Here is an 11,415-nt window from a genome sequence, read left to right as displayed (position 1 = left end):
ATATTAGACATAGTTCAGATAGTGATATACATGGTGTGAACCAAATTAGAAACCTGGGAGTCATTCTGGAATTTTCTCCAATCCTTCCATATCATATTCTTATAAATTTCCCTTCAAGTCTGTCCTGAATTTATCTCTTACTGTCTATGTGTTCTTTTCCTGCCAAGGCACTCCTTCTTTCTTTCTTGGTTAGCTGAACCTCACACCAACTGGCCTCCCTCTCTTCTGTCTTGGCTCATAAACATCTATACTCCATGTAACTACCAGAACAATATTTCTGAAAGGCAAATCCCCTCATTTAAAAACATTCAATGGCTTTCTGTTGCTTTTAGGGCAAAATCCAACGTCATTCACATAGCTCAAAAGACCTCTCTATTTTGGCCCCAGCCTACTTCTCCAAGTTTACTTTTAACATTTCCCCACCTTTCCCTATCCCATGTCCTTTGCACTGCATGGTCCAGGCACTCTGAACTCCTTGTGGGTTCCTCTGTGAGCATGCTCTGTCCTTTCTCTGAGCCTTTAGACCTGTTAGTTTCCCCCTGCTAGGAAACACGGCTTCCCATCTAAATCTCTTTTCCTGGTTAATCCTCTTCTTTCTAGTTTCAGCCTAGATATCACTTGCTTAGAGAAAGCTTCTCTGAGTCACCAAATCAAGGCTGGTCACCTTGATTTTGTTCTTCTGTACTATAGTTTATTGTTCTTTTCATACAACTTATCATCCTGCTTGTGATTGCCCCTTTACTGTTAATAGATAGTAAACTTCCTGAAGGAAATGACTATGTCTGTCTTATCCAGTATTATATTCTCACCGTCCATCACAGTTCCAGGCACAAAATAGACATACAGTAAATAATTATTGAAAGAAATGAATGGGAGAAGGGAAGGAAGAATGTGGAAATGGGTAAAAGAAAGACAAGTGAGAGAGAGAGAGAGAGGGAAAGATTGCTCTCTCATCTAAACTAGGAACTCTTTAAAGCAGCCAGGATCTATACCTTATACTTCATTTGAGTAACTCACTCTGCCATGTTAATTGGTTAATAACAGCCAAGACTTACTTCACATCTTTGTAGATGGTCTTATTGCTGGAAACTTTTCCCCCTAGATATCCACAAATCAGTCTCCTTTACTGTATTCTACATTTTACTCAAATATGGCAACTCTTAGACTTTTACCTCCACCAATTCCATTTCTATTTCCAGCACACACTCTCACATCTTTCTCCTATTTCTTTACATAGGCTCTTAAGCTCCTGCATTAATTTTCTACTGTGGTATAACAATTCACCACAAATTTAGTATCTTAAGACAGTACTCATTTATTAGCAAATATTTTGTAGTTACCAAGTTCATCATGGTGTGATTGTTCTGCTTAGTGTCTGCTTAGGTCTGGAATCAATGTATGAGCAGGGCTGAATTTTCTCTGGATATTCTGGGGGGAAATCTGCTTTTGGACTCATTCAGGGTGTTGGCAGAAACCAGTTCATTGCAGTTGTAGGAGTGGGTGTTAACTTTCTTGGTGGCTGTCAGCCAGAGGCTTTTCTCTGCTTCTGCAGGTTCTCATGTCCTTGCTGTATGACCCTCTTCATCATCAGCATTAGAGAATGCTCCTTACATTGAATCCTGCCACACTTCAGATCTCTGACTTCCCTGTTTTTTGACCTCCACATAAATATAAAAGATTTATGTTACTAAGTCAAGCTCATCCAGATCTCCCTATCTTAAAATCAACTGATTTGGGACCTTGACTACATCTACAAAATCACCTTTGTCATATAAGGAAACATAGTCACAGGAATGATTTCTATTATATTCCTCTTTCCACCTCAACTCAAGGCCAGGGGATTACATAAGAGCAAGAGTCATTGGAGGGTATCTTATAATTCTGCCTACCACAAATACCGTACAATATTCTTGCTTATTATTATTAATAATTATTAATTATTTGGGTGTCAGTCTCCCTCCATTAGAGGGAAAGCTGAATGAGGACTGGGATTTCTGCATGTTTTGTTGACTGCTGTCTCAAATTGGTGCTTGGAATAGTGTCTGGGTAATGCCAGAGATGCTCAACAAATGGATGTGTCAGATGCACAAATATTAATTGTTTTTCTAAATCTTGAAGATACTTTGAAAAATATTTGAGATGCAGAAATAAAGTTCTAGTATCTAAATAGATACTAAACTCATATATTTTTAGTAAGTACTTCATAATTAATTCTTTATGTCAGAAGAGATAACTGATAGTAGTTTTCCATGTATGCTTCCCATTTGTCACCTAGAGCATGAAGCAGAGTTATCCTAGCTGATGAGACAATTCATAACTTCCATAAAACACCAGTGTCATACTTTATCTTCTTTAATCTCTCTTCTTGACTTTAAAAATCCAGGGAAAGTTGACATACTTTCTCTCCTTCTATTTCTCTTTCTCTCTCCACAAACTACAGGACACTAGTAAGAATTGATTTAATATGGTTTTAATTCAGCTCAGTTTCAAAGCCTTCAACTTCAGTTGGCCTAATGAAGGAATTAGTTATGCATGTAAGGTGGGAAATCAGGTTTATATATAGCACTCTAAGATAAAATAAAAAGTGAAGATATAGCACAAGTACTATTAAAATGAAAGGAATATATTAAGGTGTACTGTTCTGGTAAAATAACACATTCTGCAAAAGGAAAGGAATATATTAAGAAATATGAAGTAGTTATATATCATTATAGGAACAAGATTTTCAAGAAGGTGAATCAGTTTCTCCTTTATCAGATGCTTAAATTTTTCTACTCACAATTATTTTGACTTGTTATTTTGGATGGCACACATGGAGTAACTTTTTAAAAGTGGAGCATGTTGAATCTGTGGTTCTATATAAATGCAAACTCATGTATGTTATATCAGTTATGGCTATATGACTATATATAATGTCCTTAAGTTTTATCCATGTTGTCACAAATAACAGGACTTCCTTCTTTTTTAAATGACTGATAACACTTAGGTTGTTTCCAGCAACATACTTCTTAATAATCAATGAATCATAGAAAAAAAATGAAACAGCCTTCAAGACAGAACTATCAAGAACTGTGAAGGATATGAGTTTTATCCTACTTGCAAGATAACAAATTAACATCATTTCTAAAATGCCGGGTTAAAGACTGAGGACTTTGTTACCCATAGCATGACAAGCAGCATGAGTGTCAGCATATTTGCATCTTCCTCTTGACTCCACCTCCACAGGGGTCAAAATGGATAAGCTCAACCAAATGAAGGCCAGAGGTTGCATGAAGAAGAACCCTGAGTTTAGGGAACCTGAATCTTTTATGATGGACAGTAGGTATGATTGCTTTGATGAAGATGAAGATATTATCTCTGTATTCAAGTTTGTTTGCTATTCTTCAAAAATAGTCCAGAAAATGGGCCATCAGTGCCTTACTTCACAAGAAGTAAGAAATGTGAGAGACCCATGGAGAATCATCTCCAAATAAGAACCTACCATAAGGGGAGTAATTAGATGAAACCCTTTCTTTGCCTCACCTTTGAGATTTATTTACTGTACCATTTATACCAAGGTTGGTACTCTTGCTGGGTCTCCTGGGCTGCTCCCACAAGTTATCAAGCATAGCAGAGAGCAGACTGGACCATTCCTACTCAATGTAGATCCTTAAATTACTGTAATGAGTAACATTTACTTTGGGGCTCCCCTTAAGCTTTGCTCTGATTTTCTCAAAACTGTAATTCAATGAGACTTTTCCTAACCAATCCACCTTCCTTCCCTCACTCCTTTTGTAGGTGTCATATCCCCATCATAATCTGAAGGCTCTCCACACCTATTCCTCTCCCTCTCCTTTTTCCCCTTTACAGGTGTTTTCCTCAAGAAAATGCTTGTGTATCTAATTCTGTATTGACATTTGCTTCTTAGAGAATCTGAATTGACACAGTAAGTACTAAGAGTGGCCTGACAAAATAGGCAATAAGACTGGGATTTGGGATTGGATCACTCACTCTCTAGCTTGGATGTTATACATAAATAATCCCTGGTGAAAGATGAAAAAAGATGAGGAATTATTTGCTTAAAAATTCAGTGGTGGTGATGAAACACTACAATCTATTCCTGAAACCAATACTACACTATATGTTAACTAACTTGAATTTAAATAAGTAAAAAAAAGCTAAATTTAAGAAAAGGAAAAAATTAAAAATTGAAGTGAAAGTTATGAACCATCAAAAAAAAAAAAAAAAAAGAATTCACTGGTGGTGATCCTGGAAGATACTCCAGTGGAGGGAAATTCCTGGCCTAGAGTGATGATAAAGATATTTGAAAGATGTTAAGAGAATAATAATGAATGTACCCTAACATATGGAATGGATGTTTTCAAGGATTAGGGCTCTGAATATGACCCTGAACTCCCAGAGTTGCAGAGATGGCCCATTCTATACCTTATTAAGAGTTCAAAGTTCTTCCAAGAGGAAGACACTTTCTTTTAAGTCAACAGATGAGTCCTTCAGGAGTTACTCCTAACTACTTTCCTTGTTATTAGGCTGGTAACTAGGGTAAAAACCCAATATAACTTGGCTGGGGGAATGCTGGAATTATAAGGTAGAAAAGTGATACCACTCTAAAGAAGCTGCAGAAATTAGTAGGAGTGAGGGGAATATTAGCTGGAGCTGGAGAAATATACTTAGGATTGGATTTTGAATGGCGAAACATGGGGACCTTTACATAAGACCAAGGATTTACATAAAACGAAGACCTTTACATAAAACCAAGTATTCTTTGAGTTTGGATACTTTCTTAAGGCATAGGACTTTAGCACCCTGACAGAGAACCAGAGAGCAAACTTACTGCTAGAGAGGTTCTTAAAAACCTGGGTAAAGCATTGGCCTACATTTATGGCAAATAAATGGCCAAATAAATTGGCCTACATTCATGGCAGATCCTATGGGATGGCATAGAGAGGCAAAGAGTGGTAAGCAAGCTGGAATGGACATGTTATATGAATTTAGAAGACACACAAGATTGTGCTCTATAAGAGGGTTTAGAAGACTTTCCATTTACTGAGGACATCAAGAACCATTGTGACAGGGGTGCTAACATTTCTAAGTTCAGTGGTGGTTCTTCTCAGCAGACCCAGTGCTGATAGTCAGCTACATTGGGCTCCTACCATCTAGGAAGGGTGAGTAGTTCATCTTCACAGTATCTAATATTTATACTGGGAAAGGTTTAACTTCCCACCTTGCAGAGTCTTAGCAAGCATCACTATCTGGGAATTTATGAAATATTTGATCAGTACGCAAGGAATCCCAAACATCATAACATCCAAATAGGTGACTCATTTTATAGTGAAAGAGGTATGAGATTCAGATCTATTTTCCATATAACATACAACACCATCTAGAAGAGAACTGATAGAATATTGGAATGGCCTATTGGGGCACAACTGAGGTACCAATTCCAAGGTAACACTCTACAATGATGGGATGCCATTCTTCAAGTCACAATATCAGTACTAATCATCTCTGTATCTCCAACAGGAAGAGTTCACGGGTCTGGAAACCAATGGGTTAAAGCCAGAGTATCCCATTTATCAATCCTGAGGATCTACTAGAAGGCATTGTGCCTCCCATTCTTCTAACTTTTGGAGTTGCTTGTTTAAAGGTCCTGGTCTTCAAAAGGTTGTATTCTTGACAGGAGACATGGCATGAGTGTGTCTAAACCATAAGATATAGATACTGTACTGACACTTTTTCTCCTTGTTTCTAGGGACTAAAAGGCAAGGAGTTAATATATAGGTAATTGACCCTGATCAGCAGGAGGAAGTAAGCCTGCTTTTACAGTAGGGGCAGGGATGAATACATGTGGAACAAAGGTAATCCACTTGAATACCTGTTGGTACTTCCTGCCCAGTTCTAAGTATGAGTGGAAACTGCAGTAACTCTACCCAAAAAAGGATCTAATTACCTGGTGGGTCACATTCCCCAGCAATGAGGGTTGGGGTAAGCTACTGTTGGGCAGTTGGGGTCCCTTGTTGGGTAAGCTACTAAGATCTTTAAAAGTTGGTTTGGGTAAATGACCAAGATTTGCAGAGGGATAACCAAGGGTGATGGGAACTTTAAATCAGTAGTGGGGAAAGATAGTGGACCTCTTGTGGCCCAGAAACCAAATATGATGATGGAGATTGTGGTTTGTCCCTCTTGGAAAGAGAGATTCACAAAAATTGTGGAGAAACTGAAAATATATGAAGAAATGAATCTTGTGGCAGACATGGTAGGCTGTGGCATCCATGGGAGTTTGCCAGTCAGGTCCTCTTAAAAGAGAAAACCTTGCATGAAGAGTACAGTTAGCTGATACCTTCAGGATCTGCAGCAGAATTCTTGCTGTGGCCTTGCTCTTGTTGGGCCTATCCTAGGCAGTGACTGAACATGGTGAGGATACAGAACCAAGTCACCTTGTTCAATGAAAGGCTCCTCTAATAGGGGATGTTTTACACTGAGGCTCCCTTCAGACTTGCCAAGATTTTCAGAGTTCTACCTCAGTCTTCTGTTTTTACACAGCATTCTTCCTTTCTTTCTCTCTTTTCACAGGAGTCATCACAGCATTTCAATCAAAAGATTCTTGAGGTTTTCTGTGTTTCTCTCAACCTTTCTCTTCACTTAATAAATCTGTTGCACATATAATTTCATTTTAAAGTATGCTTTTGGAGAATGTGAGGTGATACAACAGCTTATCAAGATTTGTGGCACTCGGATAAAGCCACAGTTAGGAGAAAAATCTTACATTATACACTTATAGAAGAAAAAAGACCTAAAATCAATTATGTAATCTTCTACTTAAACTAGGAAAAATGCAAATTAAACCCAAAGTATACAGAGGAAAGAAATAATAAAAAGCAAAATTTAATGAATATCAAACGTTAAAAATAATAAAAGCAAATCAACAAAAAACTTTGAAAAGATCAATAAACTCGATAAACTTCTAGTCAAATTCGTCAAGAAAAAAAAAGAGAGGACATAATTACCAATATTAGGAATGAGAAAGGAAACATCACTGCAAATCTTACAAGCATTCAAAGGATAATAAGAAAATAATCTGAATGATGCATGCCAATAAAATCAACAAGATGATGTCATGGAACAATTACTGAAACACACATCCTACCAAAGCTCATTCATGAAGAAATATTTAGCTTGAATAAGTACATATCTATTAAAGAAATTTAATTACTTATCCAAAACCTTCCTACAAAGAAACTCTCAGATGACTTTGCTTGTGAATTCTACCAAACTTTTAGGAAAAAATAATGCAAATTGACAAACTGTATTTATAAATAAAATAAATAGGTATTTTTTTCAATTAATTTTGTGAGGCCAGCAGTACCCTGGAAAAGAACCTCCAGACCAATTTCTCTAGAACAAACACAAAAATCCTTAATTTGAATTTAGTTAATTGAATGCAACAGTAAATATCATGATCAAGTGATATTTATCCCAGGATAATGTAAGATTGGTTTAACATTAAAAATTAATCAATGTAATTCATCATATTAACAGATCACATGATTATCTCAATAGAGAAAAATTATTTGACAAACTTCAATATCCATTCCTGATAGAAACTCTTGGAAAACTTCTTAGAAGGGAAATTCCTCAATCTGATAAAGGGCATCTATGAAAAACGTATCTAAAACCATTGTTGATGGTGGAAGATTGAATATTTTCTTCCTACAATCAAAAACAAGATGTGGCTTTCTGATCTCAGCACTTCTACTGAATATTGTACTGGAGGTCCTAGCCAGTGAAATATATCGAGAAAAAATATAAAAGGAAAATGTATTGTCAAGGAAATAAAAAAGCTGTCTTTATTTTCAGTAATGGTGATAAATGGTTTTATTTTTATAGTCTAAAAAAAAGCCACTAAAATTTGGGAGTGGGGGGTAAAAATGAACTATATTTTTACCATTTCTATCTAGTTTGCTATTAATAAGTGGGTTGAAGCTATAATATGTGAGAGAGCAGGGTGGGGAGGGGTAGAGTAAGAGAGAGAAAGAGAGAGAATCTTAAGCAGGCTCTACACCCAGGGCTTAGCCTGTGGCAGGGCTTGATCTCAGGACCCTGAGATAATGACTTGAGCTGAAATCAAGTCAGTGTTGTGCCCAAGATAGCGAATCCAAGAAAGCATTAGGATTATCTCATTGGCCCCTGGCCCCTATAAAACTGCTACGCCTCTTAACCTCAGGGTCCAAGTCCCTGCTCCGCTGTGTCGGGTATACTTGGACCCAAGCTCGAGCTTGTTAATAAACCCTCCTGTGCTTGCATCGGTGTTGGCTCCTTGGTGGTTTCTCAGATTTGCAATCTTGGGCACAAAAGTCAGATGCTTAACTGACTGAGCCTCCATGGCGCCCCCTACAATGTTTTTTACAAAGACAAACTGCAGTGAGTAGAGAACTGATTTCATTGCAGAGAATAATACAAATGTTTGAACCATATTCTTTCCAAACCAAATAGCATCAAAATATCAGTGGATATAAAATATATTATTCTGTGAAGTCAAACAGTCATGAAGTGCTACAACTAATCTCTGAAAACAGCCTGATCAATGAAGTATGGGGAAAACTGCATATGGAATGAACAAGTATGGTACTTATTTTCTTCCCTCAGAGTTATACATATAATTTAAGCATTAGTTTTAATATGTAAGTGATTTAAAAATCCAGAAGATAGAATGTAACTGCTGTATTTTTATATTTTACTTATTTTATAAAGAATGAGAGGAAACATAGTCATGGCTGTGTGGTTCATAATTCAGCTTTTAAACGCAGATTGTATAAAATTACAGTGGAACAATGAGTAAATACAGATAATAACCTCTCAGAGATGATTTCTGGCTTTTCAACCTCAATTCTCAGATTGGCTTCATAACAATTGGGGTTTATAAATTCTATTCTAAAAAGTTCTAATGGAAATAATGTAACTGTTATGATCTTGGATATAACATATATTTTGATACCAAGCACTTTCTTTTTTTGGAATTTTATCATGAATAGTCAGAAAATGTTGGCTTGACAAAAATGGTAAATAAAATTGCTTCAAATACTTTATACCTTAAACACTATAAAGAAATTTTGTCCTAATTCCTACTTTACAAGTAATGAATAGTCTGCAGCATTTTAGTATAATTTTTCATATTCAGAGATTGTCCATGTTCTAAGGAGTAAGTTAACTGCATCTCTGTGTTTCCTATTATTTTAGGAAAATAAATATAAAGAAAGTGCTCTCATCATTTTAATCTGGGTATCTGTCTACATACAACCAATAACCTCTATTGTTGTGTGTAATATTGTGAAGTAGAGAAGACACCCAAATCAGGGCATACAAACTAGTTTGCATACATTTATTTTGTGTTCATGGACATTTCAACTTTGGGTATCTTATTTATTTTACCAGTAAAATGTAAATAAGAATAATTCTCCCATGTATCTCAGATATTATTTAATCTATGTAAATATCTCATTAAGTGGGCCATCTGAGTTTGATGAAATCTTTAGCCCCCATGTCCTGCCATGGGTTTGTATCTTAACACGCGGGAGTAGGGAATAGTGGAAAGGATACCTTTCTTAGAATCAGGCAGGCCTACATTGGAATCTGGGCTCTACCATTTACTAGCTGTGAAATCTCAGGCAGTTTACTCAGCCCTTTTGAGTTAACCTGTAAAATAAGATCAATAACTTGTCTTGGAGTTTTGGGTTTTAGAGTTAATATATAACGTACCTCATGCATAGTATTTTTGCTTAATATAGGAGAACTTATTTTTAGGTGCTTGATCTTCTTTCTCTGTGCATCAGAACATTCCAGAGCTAGAAACAGAATGATGAATATCTGTCTCATCACTTCATATACTCTGAGCTTGAGGTGAGGCATGGATACAGCATCTATAGGAGTATCATCTCTACAGAGCAGCACAGTAACATTTAATATAATGCAGGACCTCTAGGACTTCCTCACTTGTAAAAGTGGATAACAATACCATCTTCCAAGGGGGTCAAAAGAAATATATATTCTTGGGCCTGATATATAGTTAATGATTGATAAACATGTACTTGTTTTACTGAAGCAGGTAAAGAATGAGAACATTATGATGGGGGAACAGAGCTAGCTGAGGACAAAGTACAGCTGATATCCCCCAAATGAAGCCCCCCCCCTCCCCCCCGCCCCAGGGTGGGATGTGTATGTGACATTTTTCAGGAAGTTTCCAATTGTCTTAATGTTAATGCCTTGTTAGAGGGAAAAACAGTCTTTAACTTGACAATTGCAAGGCCTCTAGTATCTTGTAGGTCCTCCTTAGAGTAAAAATCTTTTTGAAGTCTCCCTTTTCTTTACCTCCCCAAACTAGCCCAGGTATATAATCAGGTATATATCAGCCTTCCCTCACAAGCCCAGGGCAGCAGCTCTTCCTGCCCTCTTGTCCTATCCCAGGGCTTTAATAAAACCACCATTTTGCACCAAAAGCATCTCAAGAATTCTTTCTTGGTCGTCGGCTTAGGGCCTCACCTATATTCCAGAACTTCATCATGTTATATTTCTAAAGTTTCTACCCCTGCCCATCAGTGAATTCATCCTTACTCTTCCCTGCATCAGATCTCAGACATGCCCCAGTGCTTTTCTCATCCTTTTTAGTCAGAAGAATACATTTCCATCTGAGCAATGTAAACATTTCTGTGCTATAATAAGCAACATTTTAAAATCATTCAACTTAAAGTTTCTCCCCCTTTCCCAGTTCAGATTGGGAAGCCTACAGAGGAGATTGGGAGCAGGAATGACTTTCCCTTCTTGCTTTCTCTCCTTCCCTTGATTCTGATTCTTAGCTGTCCTCTACCCAGTAGTCCAGGGTTACTGAGCTCACGGGGAGGAAGACTTTAGGGAAAATACCTGCTTCTTTGGGGCTGATGCACAGTAAATTCTTTCTCTCATGAATGCACTTTTTACATATTATTTTTAGAGATCCTGCCGGGGCATCTCTTGTTCACATAAATGCATCTATTGGCTCTCCCTTTTATCTGCTGGTGTTCTGGCTTCTACCTGGCTTCACACATTATCTCCTTTGGGATCCCTCTGTTCCCTAGAGTAATAATTGCTTCCAGGGGAATCCATTCTAAAATGACCTTAAATTTGTGTTTTCCTGAAAATTAGCAAAGATTAGCTTGGCCCAAGGGAAAATCCTTGCTTCTGTGCCCCACATTTTGTTGAAACACAGTGCATTCCTAATACTACCTCCCACCTCACTTTCCTGTTTCAGGTTAAAATTCCATGGGGTGCTTATCAGACTCTCAGAGTGATCCCTTGGAGCCTGTCTGGCAGCTAAACTCATCCTCTCCTGCAGGGGATGGATGGGGGTAGAAGATATATGCAGCCCACCACCAACAACTACCCCCA

The 11,415-nt window shown here is 37.3% G+C and overlaps 1 long non-coding RNA gene across 1 annotated transcript; it reads left to right on the top strand.

The window, feature by feature from the left end:
- Nucleotides 1-4,338: 4,338 nt before the first annotated feature.
- LOC140594946 (uncharacterized) lies at nucleotides 4,339-9,105 on the top strand. The gene is made up of 2 exons (XR_011996218.1): nucleotides 4,339-5,661; nucleotides 5,750-9,105. It is a non-coding gene; the product is annotated as an uncharacterized lncRNA (long non-coding RNA).
- Nucleotides 9,106-11,415: the final 2,310 nt, after the last annotated feature.

The sequence above is a fragment of the Vulpes vulpes genome, chromosome 13 (assembly GCF_048418805.1).
Source record: "Vulpes vulpes isolate BD-2025 chromosome 13, VulVul3, whole genome shotgun sequence".
Lineage (NCBI taxonomy): Eukaryota > Metazoa > Chordata > Mammalia > Carnivora > Canidae > Vulpes > Vulpes vulpes.
This window is presented reverse-complemented; position numbering and strand designations above follow the sequence as displayed.